Here is a 23,503-nt window from a genome sequence, read left to right on the forward strand (position 1 = left end):
GGGAGCATTGACATCTGGGATTTCCGAAACTGAATTAGTTGAACCTGACAGCAACTCTAGAAGAAAGGTCACACAGGTTTGGGTGAGAAATTCATGATTTGCAAATGTCAGCTAAGATTTGGATAAGCATCTGGCTTTTGGTTATATATCTGAAAATGAATAAACACTGAAATCTGGAGGATTCGTACTCACTGGACCTAATCCACCCAGGATTTAACAGCCAGAAAAGAAATGCTGGTTATGGCATGGATTCCATAAACTTTTAAATCATTTACACATAAAAACAAAGAAGCACATATGTAGATGTCTGTATACATATGTAAACATGTCTATACATAACCCCCACACACAAATGTGTGTATATTTCTACACATTTCATGTATATATGCATGTAGGCTTGTGTGTGTATGAGTATGTGTGTGTTTGTGTGTGTATGTGTGTATGTTTAAATATTCCAAAACATTGGGCCAGTTGGCCATGCATCCAGTTTCTCTTGGAAAAGATTTGCTTCATATCTAATAGAAATATACAATCTGGTTAAATGTTGCTGGTAAAATGTCTAACACATGGGTGGATTGAGATTGTGAACAAGTAGAGAATACTAAAGCAGGCTGATGGAGATAGACCCTTTGAAGGGAGGCCAGAAAACATTCCTTTCCAAAGAGAGAGGATACGCATCTATTGTTTCTCCAGCTGGCTAAGCAACGGCAGGAATGTTTCCTACTAAACAGCCTCATTAACATAAGCATAACTACAGGGTAAGTTTTCAAGCTCATTCCAAGTGAATTCAAAGGGGTGGGGGAAGAAAGATGCCGTTAATATGCACAGCTCATGCAGACAATGATATGAAGCTAATTCATTTCATCATATTATCACCATAGCATATTAACTTAAAAGAAATAATAAGACAACATGGAAATGTTTGCATATTAGAGAGAATTCTCGTTGTACCCTATTAGCACCATATCCTATTAGTATTGCATTAGGCTACCATGCTGCAATGCTAAAATGATGAAATCCCACTGTGAAAACTGATATTGAATTCTTGTAATGTTTCAGAATCATTTTTAGCACTGCATATAAATAATTCATGTGAGCAGATATAATGAATTGATGGAAGAAAAAAACATCCCTTGGCATTGTGAGCATATTTATGAATGTAAGGTCACGAGCAAGTCGCTTTCTCATGGAAGGTGGGCAGGGGCTGAAGTGTGACATCTATTCCAGAGTCAGTTATTAATATAATGAGGAATTCTAGGTCAAGTCCAATTGAAATATTCCTGAAAGCACATTTCCTTCTAGGAAAGGTGATACAATATTGGTTGGCACTCTTCTATCATTTCTAAATCTAGATTGTAGATCAACTGAGGTAGGCACCCTCACTTACAAACACTAGCTACACAGAATCAAAATTCAATAAACTGAGAACCCAGGGAACTTGGTTATTCTTAATCCCAGCATCAAGTCTTCTCAACCTGTTAAAATTATCTGGTTCTGCATCTATCCCTACGACTAGATTATATACTTCATGAAGTCAGAAATCATTATTTATATTTGTAATCCTAAGCCTCAGCATCATGCATGGATCTCAGTGGGTGCTCAACACACTTAGAATGAATGAACTCAGGAGTGAATGAATGTATTTATTTTATTCTAAAGACTCCAATTAAAAAGCTGGGATATAGCGAGGGGGCGTGGGTCATTTGTATTATATCTGTATTATATCTGATTGTTTTCCTAAGTGAAATCTTTATCTATAATTTTGAATTCAGTGAAAACAGTTTGTTTTGAAAACTCTAGTTCAATGCAATTCTTCCCAAGTTAGATGCAATTGTTTAAATTTTCTGCTTTAGATTAATGGCTCTTTGGTTCCTTATGTCACATATTGCATATTGGTGTCAGTGTGCTTGCCCAGAAGTAATCCTAATGCAATTACAACTCCCCAGGATGGAGATTTCCTGCAAAGAGAGCTGTTGTTTAAATCGTGTTCCCCTATGTAGAACTATCGCTGGCAGTTACCATGAATTGCAGGTTAGAAGCCAATGACCTGTTTTTGGTTCTCTGTGTTGTTGGCTTGTGGGCACCGTGATTCTTTGCTACTACTCTCTGGAGTTCACTATACTTAAGCTCCAGATCCCTCATGGCCTATTTTATGCATCCTGCTCAACGGACAAATACACATAGTCCCCAGTTCCAAGCCTTCTTTCTGCACAGTTTACTTGTTTCAAAGTTAAATAAACTAGGAAAAAAAACTAATAGATTTTCTTGGAAGAAAAACTGGATTCCTTTTTCTGTTTTTCATGCCAAAAACAATATTCTAATGTGGGATTGAATGAGACCATTTCATCACATAACACCTGTCCTGCTATGTTGCACATGCATACACACACTCAACTTTGGTTGTGTGTTTGTTTGAGCCTCAGAACTGTGACAGTGTGATGTCCATAGAAGGGAGAGGTTCCAGGGTCTCTGGCCCACCCAAGGAAGGGTGGAGCTGAGTAGAGAGGAGAAGCCAGACAAGACAGAGAGAAGGAAGGAAGGAGATCAAGAAGGTTTGGAGAAGGCACGTAGGGCAGAGAAACACAAGAAGGAGTCATGCTTGCTTCTCAGCCTTTGACTTGTTCCAGGGACTTGGGGAATATGTAAGTGGAAAACAGAACTGGATGAGAGACCCATGGGGAGGTTAACAATGGCAATTTTGACTTTGATTTTGGTTTTGCTATCTTCCTTCCAGACTTGCCTGCCCCTTCTGGCCCTTTCATGTGTCCCCACCAGAAGGTGCCTTAAACTTGTGGCAAGTTTTAGGCCTCAGTGGTTCTGCTTTGGGCCAACCCCATTTGGCTGGGCATTTATCCATAATGGGATGGGTAACTTTTTGTGTTTAATTGAAAACTTTATTTTTTTTTAAGATTTATTTATTTATTTATACAAGCACTGGGTACAGTCAGAAGCGTGGGAGGGTGAGAGAATTCACTAGAGCCAGAGAGGAGAGCAGAACAGGCAGAGTGACGAAGTACACTGCTGAAGGGAGCAGCAGGCGGCAGGAGAGGTCTGCGTGCCATGTGAGACCCTCACCTGGCAGCCAGGGATCGAACCGATGCTGCAGAGCTTCGCAGCCCAGCGCTCAACTGCTGCGCAACCGTGGACGCCCTACTTGGAAACTATTTTAACTATATTCTCTCTCTTCTTGTGTCTTTATTGCATGCTAATTGTATCAAAGGCATTTTCTATTGAAGATTTTACCTGCTAGAGTATGTTTGTCTTTATGCAGTGGATGGTAGAACCCATTTAGAGTATGCAGGTTTTGGGGCCCTGGAGTGTCCCTCACCCTGCCCATTAATAGAACCATTCTTCCAATATTGTTTCCATTAGGCCAAAAGACCAGAGGGTTGAATTAGAAATATGTGCTTTATCAACAATAACTATGTAGAGAAAATAAAAGGTCATTTTTCCTCTGGAAGCTTGCTGCAGGAGGAATAGGTGAGCGAGACACTGGAAAGGAACCCCACAGGTACTTTCTCATGTTTTTCTTGCCTTCACCTTCCCTAGGGTCACATGAATTCTCTGAATAGTTGACACTGAGAGGAATACAGGGTCCTTTGTGAGGGGGGACAGTCGTCGTTGAAAACAGAGATCTGAACAGAGGACAAATGTTTCTGTCTGCCTCAGATGAGTTAACAAAGCTGATCTTTTTCACTCTTTTCCCCTCCCACTGAGGATTTTCACGTAGGTTGGCAAGTCAAGTCAGGTCATGCAGTAATATGTGAATGGTATTGAGATTTGTTGAGCCGGCATAAGAAACAAAATGAAAGCTCACAATCTCTCTTTCACCAATTAAATAGCTATTTTATAACTGCACCTCAAAATGCAACTGGAAGATGTGTGGTTGAATTTGAAAGTGTTAGAAGAATGATCAGCACGACAAGGCAGTGTCATTGCAGTAGTTTGTTCTGATGGGTCTGACTTGTTCTATTCTTTTGTGGATCACAGATTGCTGCAGGTCACCTCCTAAGGTTGTCTCCAGGCTACAAATCACTGGTCAGAAAAACCTAATTGTAGATTGAAAGGCTCATTTTTCTTTTTTGTTTGGACAAATAGTGTTGCAAAGGCATTTTCTCCATTTTTCATTTTCCTGTATTTGTAGGCACCTGCTGTCTGGGCTAGGCAGTCATTCATTAGTTAGTTGCATTCCCATTTTAAAGATCAGGAAACTGAAATCCAAAGAGGTTAAGTATCTTAGGGTAACAAAGCTCTGTTAGTGGGAAATAAACACAAATCAAGTTTATCTGATTCCAGAGCTTGTACTTTTAACTCTTTTCTCAGAACATAAACAAACAAGGCCTAAACAAGCACCAGCAGACTTGAAGTCTAAAACATGCCCAACATTGATGAAATAAATACCATTTCCCCATCTTCACTTTGCAAATGTCTGGACTCAGCATAGGCTGTTTCCATCATTCTGTGAAGATCTGTTAAATGGATAAATACGTGAGGGTCTGCCTAGACATCAAGAGAGGCAGGAGGATTCAAGCAAAACTTTTCCTTTCTTAAGAGCCTACTATGGAGGTCCTCCCCTGGTGGCACAGGCAGTTGAACGCAGCACTGTGAAGCTGCCCACAGCCTCTGCAGTGCGGGTTCAATCCTAGCCAGCCAAGGAGCTACCCACATGGCACAGCAGGCCTCTCCTGTCTCGCCCGCTGCTCCCCTCAGCAGTGTATTTCAGTCAGTCTGCCTGTTCTGTCCCCTACTCTGTCCCTGGTGAATCCTCTCACCCTCCCGCGCATCTGGCCTGTACCCCGGTTCTTGTATGCATGAATAAATAAATCTTTTAAAAGAAGAGCCTACTATGGAAAAGGGAGTAGATATACTGACTCAAGGAAAAATCACTTTACATCGCAACTTTGGTGATTACTAAATGTATGAAATTGGACAAGTATTTAGCTTTTCAAAATTCATGATTTTTAGTACAGAAATAATGCCTACTTCATAGAGCTGTGAAAAGTAAATGAGATAAAATAGTAGCTGGGACATGATGGTTTTCAGTAATTGGTACTTTTCTTTCTTCACCCAGCAAATACCTGACCCAAGTCCAAATACAAATGATGCCTTCTACATTCCCTGCCCTTTGGAACACCCATGCCCACAGACTCTCCTAAAGCTACAAGTCACAGATACATTTTCCCACTCCAAAATTTAATCTCCTTCATGGTCTTAGAATTCCAAGAGGATTCAAAGTCAAGTTCAAAGCTTAGACTTTCACTATCATGTGGTATCATGTGCCCAGTTAAAGGGCTTTACCCAAGTAACATTTAACATTTAGTTATTCTTAAAATAATACCTCACCAGAAGATATAAACCCCAAAATCACCTTTCTCAATGTGCCTGTCCCATAAAATGCCCACTTCTCTTTTTTCCTATTCCAGCTAATTGTAGTTCTTTCACTTTAGAAACCAATCTCATACTGAACAAAATCCGAAAGCCCTGGGACCTGATCACCTTATCAGGATTTCCTAGTCACCTGAGAAGCTGGTTCTTTTATGAACCAGTCAAATACCTGCCCTCAGGTATTTCTGACACTAGTAAGCAATGGTATGATTTGAAGAGACTCAGAGAACATAAGCTAATATGGAATTTTAAGTAGGAGCGTAGGAGCCAGGAGAGTCCCAAGCTCACCAGAAATTCAGCATAGTCTCAATCTTGAAAAACCTCTCTGCAGAGCCTCAGTGTGTACTGCCTTCACTCACAGAGTTGGTCACTGGACACCCACATACTGTGTACGTACTTTATTGCATATCGCTGAAATGCAAAACTTAGCTAAGGGACATTCCCAGAGCCTCAGTGACCAGTGCAAGTCTCCCATCTGTGTTTCTAGCTCACCAAAACCTTACTCAGAATAAAATCATACACTAACCCCGAAATTAAGACCATCTGAGAGTTATGTCTGACCTAATTCCAGATTATCATGGCAGCCACAAAGTTTCAAAATGTCTATTTAAAGGCTTATTAAATTTCTCTTCTTAATTATGCCTTTCCTCAAAGAAGACTGGTAGCCTCCATTGTCTCTCTCAGCTAATGAAATATTCAGGGCGCTCTCCTCATAAAATCAGGACATAACAGGGTGACCCTATACACCATCACAATTTCTCAAGGTATTTCACCTTTCAATTAACCAAGACAGATCTATGTTCATCGCAGCAAGAAATTCTGCCTTTAATTGGATGCAAGAGTAATATAGAAGCTAAAATGTGGAGTTATTGTCCTAGATTGTTTACATTTACAATAATAGTTTCAACAAAATGTCTTCATGAAAATGTCAAATTTATTTCTGACGTAACAAAATACATTCAATGGCTAATCATGTATTCATTAATATCTTATGTTGCCATCATGTCATTCTTGGTTCTAATAATACCTAATTGCAATAATAAATACCTAATTTGGGGGATTTGTTTGTTTTCTAATTAGACATTTTTTCACATTTCTACTCTGTAATTATTCATGAGTAATTATTGTTAGTCACAAAATGGAATTATCGTTAAGCCTGTATAAACTGTAGCCAGCTTCTTATTGAAAAAAGGAATTAAACTTTTCCTGCTTTATGTTCTAATTAACTTTTTTTTCTCTATTTTGCAGAATTGCTTGAAACAATGTTGAGGGAAAATGTAAAGTAGAGGCTGGTAATAAAAGACATTTTCATAATTATAAACTCGCTGTAGGGAAGTTTAAAGAATCATATAATTGGGGTTTTATTCCCATACACCCACTAGGAACCAAATAAGCTTTGTCAAAAGACCCTTGGTTCGTTAGGGGTGTGTTACTGAGTGACCCCAAGCTTTATTCTCCTCTGTTAAGGTACTGAGCAAACTGTAACAGCACAAACGTCTTTTGGAATCTGGCTGTCTTACCTCCTCCTCATGTTCTCTCACTGGTCATAAGAACATTATACTGCATCTACACAGAACTTCTAATTGTTTCTTATAGGCCTTGCCACATCCTGCTCATATATATTGTTCTTTGCTACTGGAATGACCTTCTTTATTTCAATCTCAGGGACTCATGCTTATCAATTCAAGTAGCAATTTCTCCATGAAATGTTCCCTATACCTTATGAATAACTCTATTCTTCTAACATTATAAAATTATTTTTGGTGTTATCAATTTCCTCCCTGGAGTTTGGCATTTCTTGACTTTCTTTCTCATGAAATAGTGTCTTCCAAATTAAAAAAAAAAAAAAATTGTTGACAGTGCAAAGGAATGAATTAGCACTGCCTTTGAGGCTTAACCAATGAGGGTGGAAGCCAATGAATAAATCCTTCCTCCTTCATGTCTTGGATAGACAGGGCATTGGACCTGATTCCTCAGGGGTCTCCAGTAGGGATTCCTTGTCTCCACTTGTCTACACAAGTAACCAGTTCAAAACACATCTAAGTTTTCTCTCTGACCAATTTTACTCTTCCCAAGCCCCAAAACCTTTTTCCCTCGTACACCAGTTTAGTGAATTAAAACAACACGTATTACTATCTAGAGCTCAGAAATCCCAAATCAGTTTCATTAGGCTTAAGTAAAGTCCACATTGCTAGTTTCTTTTGGGATTTGGGGAAGAATCTATTTACTTACCTTTCTAGTTTCTGGAGACTTCTTGCATTCCTTGGCTCATGACCATTCCTTGCACTCCTGTAATTTCTTCCTTCCATTATCACGTCTCTTATTTCTTGTCATTTGACCTTCTCACCTCTGCCTTAAAATCCTGTAAGTGCATTTAAGGCCTACCCAAAAATATCCAATGTTATTTCCCCATCTCAAGACCCTTAATTTAATCTTATATGCAAAGTCCCTTTAGTCACATAAGATAACAGTTTCTGAGGTTTACAATGCAGATATTTTGGTGGAGAGTAAGGGGGGACAAGCATTCAACCTGGCACACCTGGAATCACTTCCAAAGCTAATTTACCACAAGCATGCTCATGTTTCCAGCTCTGGATTTGGGGGAAATCCAAGCTAAGACAGGATCCAAAGGAAATTAGAAGGTTAAGGTAAAAATAGTTATTATTATTAAAAGCTACAGATCAAAAAGACAAGACTTAGAAAGATAATAGTAGGCTTGCAATGGGGAGGTCATTGGTAGTTTTGAAAGAACAGCTTCAAAGTGTAATTCCTAAATTGCTGTGGATTCAGAGTTAATTCTCAAAGTTGCCCAAAGACATAGACTCAAAGAGAGTACAACACCAGTCTGTGCTTGGCTTGTGATGGAAAACCAGCTCGATGTTTTCACAGACACACTAATTACAAAGCTTACACTTTATTTTTTTTAATATTTTTTGGTGTTTTTTTTTTAGAAGTGGGGTACAGGCCAGACTCGCGGGGGATAAGAAGATTCACCAGAGAGAGCGGAGAGCAGAACAGGCAGATGTACTGAAATACACTGCTGAGGGGAGCAGCAGGCGAGACAGGAGAGGTCTGCTGCACCATGTGGGTTGCTCCCGGCCATCCGGGAATCGAACTCACACCACAAAGACCGCAGACAGCTTCACAGGCTGTGCTCAACCCCCTGCACCCCCAGGGAGGCCCTTATACTTTATTTTTTAAGGACTTCCCTGGCCTCCACAACCTGTTTGTGCCTAGTGGGTATTTTCCTACGTTCCAATATTTTCAGTCCTCCCAGACATCACCCTGGGCCGTGACTTAGGATCAAGCTTCCCCACTGTGATTGAAGCTCTCATAGGAGACACTGTGTCTTTCCTGTTTATCTTTCATCTGAGCCCCTTGCATGGTGCTTACTACAAAGTAAAAAAGAAAAAAAAAAAGCCGGTGGAATCTGTGATGTGACAGAAATGAAATTGCAACCCCTATATTAAAAGGCAGAACTTGGAGCTTAGACATCTACTTTCTAGGCTTGGATGTGTATCTGGAACACCTGGGAATGCTGCTAAAATGCAGATTCAGTTGTGTGACATGGGGCCTAGATGCTGCATCTCCTATCAAGCTTCCAGGGGATATCAATGTCGCTGATCCTAAGACACATATTTAGTGAAAATCTATGTCCAATAATCCTAAATCCTACCTGCACACTATGAAGCATCTGGGAAACTTTTAAAAGGCAGAGTCCTGTGCACAGTGTACCTGAGGAGGGTGGAAGTCCAGCACTGGCTTGTTGTTTTGATTTTTAAGATCCCCAAATGTTAGTGGGTAGCACTGGCTAAGAACACCTGGTCTAGTTCAACTTCTCCTTTTCGGAATGAAGAAAGTGAGGGGAAGCTATGGGTAAAAGCCTCACAGTTAGGACCTGGCAGAACTGGGGGTGGAACCCCATCTCCTGACTTGCATTGCAGTATTCTCTGCAGCCCAATGGATTAAGGAAAAATGGGGAACATAAGTTTACATTTAGACTCAGCCAGGGTGTTCCCGGGGAGCTGAGTCAGTGAGAGATGACTCAAATGTGAATTCCCTGCTGGCTTCCATTTTCATTCCCTTGGGCAGTGTGTAGGAGAGGAATAACTGCATGAAGAGAGCATTGTCAAAGAAAATATCCCAGCTGATCTATTTTAGTTAAAACAGCTTTTTCCCCCCCCAGGTACTGTGAGATTGCTTGTCTGTCAGGGTGTTGGCCTTAAGCAGGAGCTGGGCACCAGGGAAGGTGTTTTTAGTGGAAGGAGAAAATAGAAATAAAAAGGAGGGCTGAGCCACGGGGCGCTGGGAGCAGAGGGGGAGCCTGCACTGTCTACTCAGCGGCTTGTTCATTGCAAATATCCCTGGGCTAGCGTGGATCCTCTGTTTTCACAGCCCAGGAAGAAATTAGCATTTCCCAGGACTTGTCTGCTGCTATCCATTGTACCCCACTAAATTCATCTAGTTTTTCATATGAATCTAGGCCATTTGGAAAACTCAGGCTGTTCTCAGGAAGGAGTGGAGGAATCTGAATAACAAATAGTGTGTGCAGGAATCCAAAGGTCAGGTCCTGGGACTTCTCTCAGGAGCAGAGGCTAATGTGGTAAACAGGTCTCAGCAGCATCTGAATGTAACTAAAGGAAAATTCTAGGTGTCAGCGGTAGTGGGCTGAGAGGAGGAATTGTGGTGCAGGGGCCAGGAGACTAGAGGATAAATCCAGAGAAGTAAAATTGCAGTTTTTTTGTGAGAAGGAGGGGAAAGTCCCCCAAACTGGTTCAAAATTCTTTTTTTAAGATTATTTATGCATGCAAGAACTGGGGTACAGGCCAGAGGTGCAGGGGGTAAGAAGATTCACCAGAGACTTGAGTGAGATACAGAAGAGGCAGATCTACTGAAATACACTGCTGAGGGGAGCAATGGGCGTGTCAGGAGAGATCTGCTGTGCCATGTGGGTAGCTCCCTGGTCAGGAATCGAACTGGTGCTGCAGTGGCTGCGGATAGCTTCATAGGTTGTGTCTTAACCCCTTGCGCCACCCAAAGAGGCCCTGATTCAAAATTCTCTATCGAAGAAGATGGCTTGTCTCTCAAGTCAGTGACCTCTTGGCCACTGGACAGCTCCCTGGGTAAGGACATTTAACTGATTTCTTTGATTTTCTAGTTCAAAGCAGATGTTACAGCTGTGCCTCTTCCAGTGATTCTCCTTACAAGAGAATCTATTCCAACATTTTAATGTACCCCTGAATTGTCCAAGCATTTTGCTGTAATGCAAATTCTGATTCTCCATGTCTGAGGTGAGGCCTGAGTTTTGATGTTTTATTGCACTCTGGGCTCTTTGTCCTGTTGCTATTGCCCTCAATAAAGTCTTCCTTGCTCCTTTAATTTGGTCCAGGGCAATTTTTGCTCAACAACACACACATACAGAGTTTATTATTTATATGTATGTATATACATATGTGTGTATGTATATGTATGTGTGCATGCACATATGTATTTTCTGGGGAAAATTGAAACTCAGAGAAGGTACATATCAAGTTCACTTGCCCCATTTTTCTCTCCTGGATTAGGTTATGATCTTCCTAAGATCTAAGGGAAAAAATGGAGCAGAGAGGACAACTTTCTCTATTACTCGGTGATGAAAACTTAGAGAAAAATATTGTTATCCTTAATATACTCCAAGGGGTATATTAAAATCTGAAATAAATACATATAATACATAAGGCCATGTAGTGAAATCAAAGAGACACCAAAGAGACCATGAAATTATACACACAATTACTCTAATCTTCATTCTGCCAGTGACTGTTTCATGTCTTGCTGTGCATTTGCCTTTTCCCATGTTCCAATTATGTTTTGTCACCTGGAGTAGCCCTTTAAAAGAGAACTCAGAAAATGACGCTTGGAAGGGTAGCAGAGGAAGGTAGTATCTCTGGGAGATATGTCCAGTTGTATTGGGAGCATGTATGTTGGAGACAATAAAAGAGAATGTAAAAAGGATGTTTGACTTAAAGGAGGAAAGCATAAGGATAAAAACCCATATACCAATTAGAAGGACATAAAAGTCTATCAAATCAGTTATCTGCAACAGATCTGAAAGCAGCATTTATAAATGAACAGGTTGGGGGGCTCCCTGGTGGCACAAGGGGTTAAGCATCAGCACTATGAAGCAATCTGTAGCTACTGCAGCACAAGTTCGAGTCCTGGCCAGGGAGGTGACCCACATGGCACAGCAGACCTCTCCTGTCTTGCCCACTGCTCCCCTCAGCAATGTATTTCAAAAATCCGCCTGTTCTGCTTCCCACTCTGTCTCTGGTGAATCTTCTCACCCCCCTGCACCTCTGACCTACACTCCAGCTCTTGTATGCATAAATAAATAAATCGTTTTAAAAAAAGAAAGAAATGAACAGGTTTGAACAGGTTGAAAAGTTCAAAATAACCACACTAATGGCATACCCGGGGAAGGCAGGCATATTGACACGGGAGAATCACCTGTACGTTCAACCAGCCCTGTTGGAATGTGCAGGGTCACTTGTGTGCCCAGAACATGGACAGATGACCGGCCACCCCCCACATGAAGAGAGCCTTTTCATGCCCCTCTAAACCAACAACTAAGATGTCAACACACTTTAAAAAAAAGATGTTTAATGATGCACATTCCAAATCGTCCCCTGACTTGCTCTAAGCAGAATAAACAAAGCAATAAACCCATTAGAAGGTACTTGTGAGACATTTAGGTTTTAAGAGCCTTGCTCTGATGACTACAAAAAATAAAACTAGTTCCCACTTGGAAAAGGTTTTTGTTATTCAGCTTAGTTTAAATCACAGCTAACAGTCCTACTGGCTTTGAAAGAATCACAGTTATTCCCTACTCTCTGGTAGGATCCAAGCTTTTCCAAATAAGAATGTTTAAATGTTTATCCACAAATGGGCAGACAGTTATTTGTGAAAGGCAGTGTGTGACTTCGATGTATGAGTTCATGTATAGCTTTGCTATTTGGTTCATTTTCATTGCAACTACCAGACCCTCCAAGAGCAAGAACAACACACCCTCTCAGCTGCATATGAAATCTGCTGATGCCCTCAGTGAAATTCAGCCCCAAACCCAAGAGGGAGGAAAGGAAAAGTTTGGATTTCCCCACCCTCTTCCATCTGGAAGTCTGCAGCCCTTCCCAATATACAGTCATACGTTGAAGTAATTGTTTTCTGCTTTCTGAGGTGAGTCAGACATTGTATCTGGGACCTGTGTTTTATCAGTGAATGACTCAACCATTCAAGAAAAGAAAAGTTGAAATTCATGTATCATTGAAGTGCAGTGTAATGTAACCTCAGTACCATGGTGCCCTAAGTTTCATTATGGGTATGCATAGGAGAACTCACTGACTCACTGTGGGAATAGAACAAGTGGTAGAGCCTAGAGCTCTTAGCACACTGCCTAGCACATGGCTAAGTGCTCAATAAATGGATGTCGTAAGCGCCAAGTGGAATTTCCACGACAACATTTAAGACTAGTGCCAATCTGGCCTTGCTTCAACACGCTTAAATTAAATGTAAACTGTGCTGTCCTTTGGCGTTCCCCTTCCACAACGCTCCTTGGGTTGACTCTAGCATATCACTGAGATTCCAGGGTGAAAAGCTTCTAGAAACTACACACCCTTGAGGCCAAAATGAGTCAGTGATAATAATCATCCTTGTCAGCACAGCAGGATCCCTGTTTCACACATCTGCCTGAGTGCAGTGCTCAGGACAGCATTAGACAAGTATCATTTTGTCAATTAACCTTTTTCCATTCTTAGTTTATTAGGGCCTAAGCAAACGCATTTACTAACCAAGAGGGGTTTTTATATTTTTTGACAGGGTAGTTGCAGCTTCAAACACAGCCTACCTGCACTTTCCCCTTACAACAGTCTCAGTTGCACCTCTGTGGCAAATTGGATAACCCTGTGTCACACTGAATAAGAAGATCATTTTAATTGATGGAAGACCTTGGTTTATTTAACATAAGAGCAGTAGAAGCCATGGTGTTTAACTCTGTTTTACACATCCAGTGGGTAGGAGAATGCAGAGGATGTAGATGTTGCCTGCAATCACTATTTACTCTTCTCCATCTGTAACCTCCCCCTGCAGACCCCAACCTTCTTTACAGGGTACATGGGACAGCTGTCAAGATGCATACATGTTGAAAATGTTACCTGACCTAAAAGTAAAATAAATGATTATCTCCTGCCTGTGGCTTCTATCTTAATATGCTCCCTGCGCCCCGCCCCCAATATTCTAAGGAACATATAATAACAGACATGGTTCTACCAGTCCTCTACTAGGACCTTAGTTGTGCTGAGCACTTTTCTTTCACCATTGTGAGTTCATCCCCAAGTGACCCTATGAGGTGGGAATTATTGCCTCTATTTTCAGATGGGGAGACTGAGAAGTCCTATAACTATCAAGGGACCAAGCGAAGGTTGGGGACAGGTTGTCCTAACCATCCTACTCCACACTGCCTCTAATTTACGCAGCAGTTTGGATCATCACTTCCATCCTGTGATAATATCATAAGAGGGAATGTGATTCATCCACTAAATAACTTGAATTTCAATCAAATCTGATACCAACTACGAGTCGAAGTCAGAGTTATGATTACGTTTGGTTATTCAGGACTCTTGGGGGGCGGCGGATGGCAGCATTGAGCAGGATAACAAAAAGTGCAGAACTTCTTAAAGCACAACATATTTACTCAGGTAAGGAAAATGACATTATTTTATACATACAGTCAGTGTAAGAGGGGGAGAGATTGAATTAAAGGAAGCAAATGGTTACTAATTGACTCCCCTAGTTATGAAAGATGGTGTTAGCTTGAAACTCCTTTCCAGACTGGCATAATTGCAAGGTCCTCTTTCCCCTTCCCTTCTCTGCTTTAAATTCCCCATCCCACTGGGATGGCCTGTTCTGTTCCCCGCCTTCTGGATAGCCGCTCAGATTTTTTTATTTATTGTTGTGGCCACATAGGAATCCTGCTCCCTGGTCTTTCACATCTCACCACCTTCTCCCGCATCATCTCCATGATTTCTCTTCCTGTTCCTAGTATCACATGCATCTCTTAGGTACCCCCACCCCCCCATACTGGTAGGTCCATACTTCTCCCAGTCTCTCCACTGCGGAGCAAGAGCCATACTTTGAAACTACAAAATTTGATAAAATCTAGGAATAAAGCACATTCTTTTTTCTTTGTTTCTTTTTTCTTAATTTAAAATATATATATATAAGTTCATCACTGAGATTTTGGGACAATGAAGACTAAGAAGGAACACCAAAATCATCGTCTGTGCATGCCTGTGTTTTCCTTGTGGCTTCTGAAGCAACAGTTGACAAATAAATCTTCCTGTTCTAGTTGTGCTGACCTCCCCAAGACAAACAAGGAGACAAACGGGAAGGTATTTAATTTTGATGACCATTGGGGAAAAAATAGTTAAAAAAACACGTTTGCCAAATAATCAAACAAGGAAAAGGGAACGCATTTTCAGTTTGGAAGAATTATAAATCATGCAGAATAAAAAATGGAAACTATGGGCCTCCCCGGGGGTGCAGCGGGTTGGGCAACGCACTGTGAAGCTGTCCGCAGCCTCTGCAGTGCGGATTCGATCCCGGCCGGCCGGCAAGAATCCCACATGGCCAGGCAGACCTCTCCTGTCTCACCTGCTGCTCCCCTCCGCAGTGTGTTTTGGTCGTCTGCCTGTTCTGCTCCCCGCTCTGTCTCTGGTGAATCCTCTCACCCTTCCGTACCTCTGGCCTGTACCCCAGCTCTTGTATAAAAATAAATAAATCTTTTAAAAAAAATGGAAACTATGGAAAAGAAATTCTTATAATGTTAGCTTTGGATTTTACTGCAAAGGGTTTTAATCACCAAGTTATCATTATTAGTGTTATTATTGTTATTACCAATAATAAACATATGTCAGCAGCCAACAGGATGCCAGACTTTGCACAAGAATTAGACTCCATCCCTGTAGTGCATGCTTACAACAGATTATATCTGCAATAGAAAACCATATTGGTGACAGCTCAATATTTTGTTAGAAAAATAACATTGTTTCTCTCCTCTGTCTGAGTTGTCTACCACCAAGTAGCATACTGACTCTGAGAATGATAGTTTCTGGACCATAAAGTTAATAAATCTCCCAGTAAGAATTCACCCTCAGCAATTCGGAAAACTGAACACTTCTTTGCTCTTCTTCCATTTGATCAAGTGGAGTCATCCTCTATCTGTTCAGTTTTCAGATCAAGTGGATTCGCTGGTTTAGGGCCAGTGGGCTTATTGTACAGCAGTCGTCTTAAACAGTGATTTTTAAACCGCTGGTTGCAGCCCAATGCTATGCCTTGCAATCTAGTTAGAGGTTCACAATAAGATTCTAATAAAAATAATAGACTGGAAAAGAACAGACTGGAAAAGAATCCGAATATCTTACATTCAATGAGGATATTTTTCCTGAAATTTTCACTTCACTTTTTTATGTGAGTGTTTTAATAGATTATGAAATTAAAAGTATCTAAAATTATTTTTCACAATCAAAATGTTTTAAAAACACTAATGGCATGAAGATACACTTTCACTTAACTTAAACTTGAAGCTTTTGTCCAAACTGCAACATGGCAGACAGTGAACACAATTTTCAAGACTATCTAATCATTTTTTGTATCTCAAATATAATCAGTTAATATTTATTATTATTAGAGTGACTTTACATCCCAGAATGAATCCTAATCTCAAATATGCCTTTCTATTGCCATAGTGAAGGCATCCAACTTTATAGAGTCCTGATGCTGACTATTGGTTTATAAAACAAACTCACCATCTGATGTCATTTAGAAAATGGTCCATTTGTTCTGTATTTGCTCTAGCTCTCGTAGGCCTGTCTCTGCCATACAACTTTTCAATGTCCTCCAGCTGGAATGTAACCTATAGAAGCATTTACTTCTCACCCATCCCCAACAAAGAGAAATCTTCCCAATCTCAATTCTAGAATTTACCAATATGACTAGCATATTACAACGAAAGTCCTCATCTTCCTCCAGCAGATAAGTGACATCATTTATCACATGCTGGTGAAGCTGCTTTCCTTTTTCTTTTATTCTAGCTAGGATGCCTATGCTCTTCCTGAAGTTATATAACTAGCTCTTGTTAAGTTTGTATAAGCTAAAGACGAGATTTATATGCTTTCACACACTGTCTTCTGATTTTTTTAATTCAATTCACTGAAAACATTTGAACTGGAAGTGGAGAGAAGGGATTATCAAGATAATCTAGTAATGACTCAGCAGGAGGCTGCAAAAGCTGGGGCAGCAAAATAAGTAGCAAGTGCCATTAGTATGAAGAGGCTTGCCTGGTGATTTTTCAAACAAAGACAAACACAGCTTTGGGAGAGCTTTTACAGATCCACAATTCCAGGGATGCTTCTAATTGTTCATCCTAAATAGACATTTTCTAGTACTCATGGAAAGTTCCCTCAACTTTTTTTGATTCCAAGTACACAAAAATCTCATGATTCCAATGTTGGCCATAGATACAAAATATAGGGCTGTATTTCTGGTTAGCAGAAAGTGAATTGTTGATAAAATTATTGATTTACAATTTGTATTCTCACCAACAGCTAAAAGAACATGAAGTGGACATAAGAGCAGTTAAAAATGTAATACTAGATAAGGTATTTAAGGAACGAGGCATTTAAGGAGAAATCGTAACAAAGTTCTTCTTAGAGAAGAGCTGTATCAGACACTGGAGTTAGCAAATTATAATACTTAAATAAAAAAATTGGATGTAAATTTTCTGGTAGCCCAGGTAATCGGGTAAACACCACAACTATCTGAGTAGACATAATCTTTCCTGGAACCTGGACCCGCACAGAAATGTGCCAAGTTATCCTTATTTAAGAACCATTGAATGTGGAGACCTCCCTGGTGGTGCAAGGGGCTAAGTCTCAGCACTATGAAGCTATTGGGAGCCACTGCAGCACATCCCCAGCCAGGTAGGTGACCCACATGGCAGAGCAGACCTCTCCTGTCTTGCCCACTGCTCCCCTCAGCAGTGTATTTCAATCTGCCTTTCCCCACTCTGTCTCTGGTGAATCCCCTCAACCCCTGCACCTCTGGCCTACACCCCAGTTCTTGTATTCAAAAATAAATAAAATAAATATTTTTAAAAATTGGGTGTGACCTTATTGTGGTCATGGTCCTATGTTCCACTTGCTATATTCCCAACAAGTCTTTTCACCTTAAGATTACTTATCTGTATGATGGGACTATAAAGGCTGGGAGAGATTTGGAACCAGACAACTGCTAAAGTTCTTTTACTCACTAAACTTTTAATTCTCTAACAAGGGTAGATGGGAAAAAATCCAATATTTTAAGCCAAGAGATCATTGACCACTAAACAGTACGAAGTTGAAAATTAGCGTTTTTATAAAATTAGTCCATTGTTATTTTTCTGTATGGAAGTAGCAGTCATTTCTTCACTCATGACTGCAAAACCCATTCATTTCAAAAGGTGGTAGTTACTGCCCTCACCTAATCATAGATCTACTTGCTCTCACCTTGTATCAATATTTACCCACTCATTTCTATCCCCATTGCAGGCTTTACTGTACATCCTTTTACCTTGAGTTCGTCCGCAAACTCCTCATCCACATGACCGTAAGGGTGATTCTAAACCATGAATGCCTTTCATAGCACTCTTCAGTGACTCCACAGCACCAGCAGGATAGAGTCCGAGCTTGGTTGCTCTCCATACAAAGTCTCCATGACCTTGACTCTGCTTACTTCACAGATTTGCATCTCAGGGCTATGATCAGATCCCCCAAGTACCCACATCTTCATGCCTTTACACACCCTGCTTTCTCCCTTATTTTCTTTTCCCGTGTTACTTCTCCAGTTCATCTGACAAAAGCTTCCTCTTCTTTCAATATTCTATTAAATTGTTGCCTCTTCTACGAAACCTTAATTGGCATTCTCTTTTGTAGAATTTTAACTACGGTTTCCTCTTTATCTCGCTATATCCTGTACAAGATTAATCATGGACTCATGACATTTTCTTGCTTACATGTCCACTTTTCCTTCCTCTATCTTTAGCACCAGGGGGCATAAAGCATTTCTTATTTTATTGCTGCTTTCAAGGAGTGTTTATAGAATGAATGAATATTAGAATGCTGTATTCTCTCTCTAATTTCTAACTCTAAAAAAAACTAAGCAAAATCCTTTTTTGTTTCTTTTCTTTCTTTCTTTCTTTCTTTCTTTCTTTCTTTCTTTCTTTCTTTCTTTCTTTCTTTCTTTCTTTCTTTCTTTCTTTCTTTCTTTCTTTTTTCTTTCTTTCTTTCTTTCTTTCTTTCTTTCCTTTTTTTTTTTTTTTTTTTTTTTTTTGTTTGTGTGTGTGGGACCCTCACTGGTGGCCAGGGAACGAACCGGCGCTGCAGAGGCTGCGGGCAGCCTAGCAGCCCAGGGCTCAACCACTGCGCCACTAGGGGAGACCCTGTTTCTTTCCTGTTATAGTTTTAGTCTAGCCCCCTATTGACTTCTCTCCAAATCACATTTTTTGTTCTCCTTCCCCTACTAAGGGATGCGGTAGAAAGACTGTCCTGTATCATTCAATAGCTTACTCTTCTTCACTTTTGTAGACTTATTTCTTTTTCTGTAATCTTATTTGATACATTTCTCATTGCCAGATTCCCCTTAACAACTTCTTATGTCCACGAAGTACTTTATTCATGTTGGGCACTCTGTAAATGCTAACTGTGCTTGTTGAAAAGCAATGATGTCTCCTGAATCAATTAGTGCTATCAGGGCATATCTAAAAGTATCTTTTTGGGTCTCCCCAGTGGTGCAGCGTGTTGAGCACAGCTCTATAAAGTCATCCACAACCTCTGTAGCGCCAGTTCGAGCCCCAGCCAACAAGGGAGAGACCCATATGGCGCAGCAGACCTCTCCTGTCTTGCCTGCAGCTCCCCTCAGCAGGGTATTTCAGTCAGTCTGCCTGTTCTGTTCCCCACTCTGTCTCTGGTTAATCCTCTTACCCTTCCATGCCTCTGGCCTGTACCCCAGTTCTTGTATAAATAAATAAAATCTTTTAAAAATAATTAGATAGATAGATAGATAGATAAAAGTATCTTCCTAAAAAACAAAAACAGAGGTGGTATAGTACAGTGGTGCATAAAAACAATAGAGCAGAACATAGTTGTTAACAGGCTAGGCACCATGATCAGACTGTCCTGGATTTGAGTCCTGCCTCCAAGCCCTAACCCACTGGATGACCTTAGGCAAGTGACTTAACTTCTACTTTAGTTTGCTCATCCTTAAAAGGAAATAACCACACCTTTGTGTTTGCACTATTGCAAGGAATAAATAAGATAACTCAACAAAATGTATAATCAACAGCAAAAAAAGAAAAGATAATTGTTACAATTTCTGTTCTTGATTACTAGATTATTATTATTATCATCATCAATTATTATCATTATTTTTATTGATTTGGTGCACTTATGGTGCAACATTGAAGAAATTTGAGGACTATTTCCTTTTGGGGTGTGCCCAAAATGTGCGCGTGAAACTGATTTGAATTTTATAAGAGATCCACTGAGGATCTTTGCTGCCAATTTGTTTTTTAACCAGCGCTTATGCTAATAGATTATTATTCCACCGTGCTTCCATCTGGAAATGATATGAAGCCCAAACTAGAATCAGCAGCTCTGGTGTAATCTTTAATCTCAAGAGCCACACTCTGGAGGCACTGTGGTAAGCCAGAAAGCAGCACAGGTTTTCAGATTGACTTTTTTCTAAGGTTGTTCATTATTCTGTGGTTGTTGTTTTTATTGTTATTTGCTTCTTTTTCAATAAAGAGCTGAGAACTACTAAAGGAACAAGGTAAAGACTTAGTTGCATCAATAATGTGACAAAGCATCATTGACAGCAGGAATTTGCCCAGCGTCACTGCCGACCCAGGTAACAACTTGTGACTTCATCTTGGACAAAGGAAATCACTCTCTTTGATGAACACTTTGGGATGATTTTCAGCTTCTGATATTCTTTTCCTTTTAGACAGCCACTGTAACAAAAGCCTGTAGGGAGAGCTAACACTTCACCTATTTACAATCCCTGCAAGCTGACTCTCTATTTAATTTTAAAAAATAAACTCAGAGCTCCAGAACACTCTCATATTAAATATTTTGTCTTAAAATAGCTCCCTTTTATTTTGCATTTTAAAACTAAAACATAACTTTATGTACTGGCAAGAAAAGAGAGAGAGAAAGAGAAGAAATAACAAATAATGACAGTAAGAGTGGCTTTAATAGAAGCTCATTTCTTCCTCTTTTGAGGCAAAGAAGATGGCAACAACCATGGCATGCTCTTCCTTATATGACAGTGAGACCCTGAAACAACAATATGCCATCAATTTCAATAATGCCTGGGTATTTTTGAGGAAATGCATAAGCATATACAATACACACAGTCATACTTTAAATAAATTCTACAACAAGCGACCTGTCCTGTCCACTACATTTGATCACACACATGTGATTTAAGATGTTTTCTTAGTTTTTCCTGCCTTTCCCTTTTTATAGACAAATTGTAAGCCACCTCTCCACTCCAGACCATGTTGTGACCCCCTTCCTGGTTTCTGTCCAAACTCAAAATCAGTAGTATAATTGCCATTCTGAATTCAAGCCTCTCCCACCTCCTGAATAAGTTACCGACCAGTGAAACAGTATACAAAAGCACCTGCAAATCATATAACTTGGTCAATCACTTCAAAACTGCTCCCTGGCTTTTTGCAGGCTGGGCTTCATGCTGCCTGACGCAGCACGCTGTTTGTGTTCAGCCATTATGCAATGACGTTCTATGTTGCCAGCAAACCATGGCTTCATGCCACATTCAGTGGAGCAGCTCTATTGAGCTTTATTTATTGGATTTTTAAATCCTCTTGTTCAGTAGGTGTTGATCTCTCCTGAAGTTATGATTATAGCTTTAACTATTGACACTTCTATCATAGCCAATCTCTCCATTCTCTGCCCTCATGCTGACATGAAATGATAGTTCTTCCAACACTGCAGCCTCTGAGACCTTGAACCCCAGCCCCACATACCTTGACACATGAACATAGTAGGTAGGACATGAATGCTCATAGGTGGATTTCCTTAGCAAATTGGTGTCTTCAAATGGCTTTCCCTGCGCCCCTGGCTGTATGGCTTCTTCAAGGAGTTAGTGAATGAATGAAAGAGGTTAAGACTGACTTGAAAGTATTCTAAGATCCACTTGCATCGAGCAGCTGCCTTTCCCATTCAAAAATTTAGTTCAGGACCTCCCTGGTGGTGTAGAGGTTAAGTCTTAGCACTATCACCACTGTGGCCTGAGTTCGATCCCTGGCTAGGGAGCTAACCCACATGTGGTGCAGCAGACCTCCCCTGAGAGCTCCCCTTGGCAGTGTATTTCAGAAATCTGCCTGCTCTGCTCCCCACTATGTCTCTGGTGAATCCTCTCACTGCCCCACACCTCTGCCTATACCCCAGTTCCTCTACGCAAAAATAAAAAATAAATAAAACGAAAAATTAGTTTTGCCCGTCTCTCCCTGGAACACAATCTATCAAGATACTGAAATAATTGACAGTGAGCACTTATTTAAAAGAGATTCTACCCTTCTATTTGTTGTCTGATCTCAGAGATAAACTTCATAAATTCCAGCAGTTTGGGTACAGTTAGGAAGAACCCACATTGCAAATCAAAATATTCACATATGTTTATCAGTTCAAGCCCTTTATGAACTTCACAGCTTTGAGCAAGTAACTCAATTTCTCTAACCCTCGGGAACTCATCTACAAAATGAGAAGACTCAGCCCTCCTCCCAGTCTCATTGTGAGACTTAAATGAGAAAAGGTACACGAAAGTATCTGACACATAGTGGATTGTCAGTCAGTTTTCGTTTCATTTCCAATTTTGCCCTTTGCTGGATCAGGTTCACAAGATCAATTTTTGCTTGTGAAAGACTAGACAATCATTCTGTCATCTTTCTTCACCTTAGTGTAGGTCAGATTAAGGAGTTTGATCTTATCATTTGAGCTGGTCCAATGTGTGCAGCTCCTACTGGCCTTGTGTCATTATCTGAAATTTCAGGATGCAATGAGTGATATGGTGATACCATGGACGTGATGGATTTTTAACTTCCTCCATTAAGTAATGTTCAGTTCTAACATTTGTTTGCATTGGCTTTAAACATTTGTTTGATTGTCACAATCAGGTCCAGGATCCTTATAGACCATTCTGACAAAATTCTTACTGAGAAAACATTTAAGCTTTACAAAACCTTCTATACCTTCTATATGTTTGGCGACGAAAATCCTATTCAATTTCAGGAAGAAAGACCCTAGAAAACTGACTGATGGGAGATGATGTAGCTTTATTCCTTTTAAGAGTTAAAGTCAATTATCCTCTTTTGCTTTGAGAAGGCCGACTCAGTGAAGGACAGTTTAGGTTCCTGTGGTAGAAAGGCCTAAATTTACTATCTTTTTTTTTTCTTTGGAAATGTGGGAAGAGGGACAAGAAATATTTTAGGGCCTCTCCTGGTGCACAGTGGTTGAGCGCTGGGCTGCGAAGCTGCCTGCAACCTCTGCTGTGCCAGTTCGATCCCCGGCCGCAAACAAGGGTCCCACATGGTGCGCAGACCTCTCCTGCCGTGCCCGCTGCTCCCTTCAGCAGTGTATTTTGTCGGTCTGCCTGTTCTGTTCCCCGCTCTGGCTCTGGTGAATTCTCTCACCTTCCCACGCTTCTGACTGTACCCAGTGCTTGTATAAATAAATAAATAAATCTTAAAAAAAAAAGAAAATATTTTGAAAAAAGAAAGAATCTATAAAAAAATTAGTTATGTAACAGATTGTCAAAGTCACTTACTGTGATTTTCCTCAACACTAAAGAGATTGAAGTTTGTAGAACCTAGATGAAGATTAATTACTCCTTCAATTACATCACTCAAAGAATCGTGCATCTCAGAGTTGATAGCCACCTCAGAAACCATCCAGTTTATCCCTTTTGCTGTTTCAGAAAAGTAACATCAGTCTCTATTTGGACATTTCAATCCAGAGACTTCACCTCCTTG

This window comes from Talpa europaea, assembly GCF_964194135.1.
Source record: "Talpa europaea genome assembly, chromosome: 9".
Taxonomy (NCBI): domain Eukaryota; kingdom Metazoa; phylum Chordata; class Mammalia; order Eulipotyphla; family Talpidae; genus Talpa; species Talpa europaea.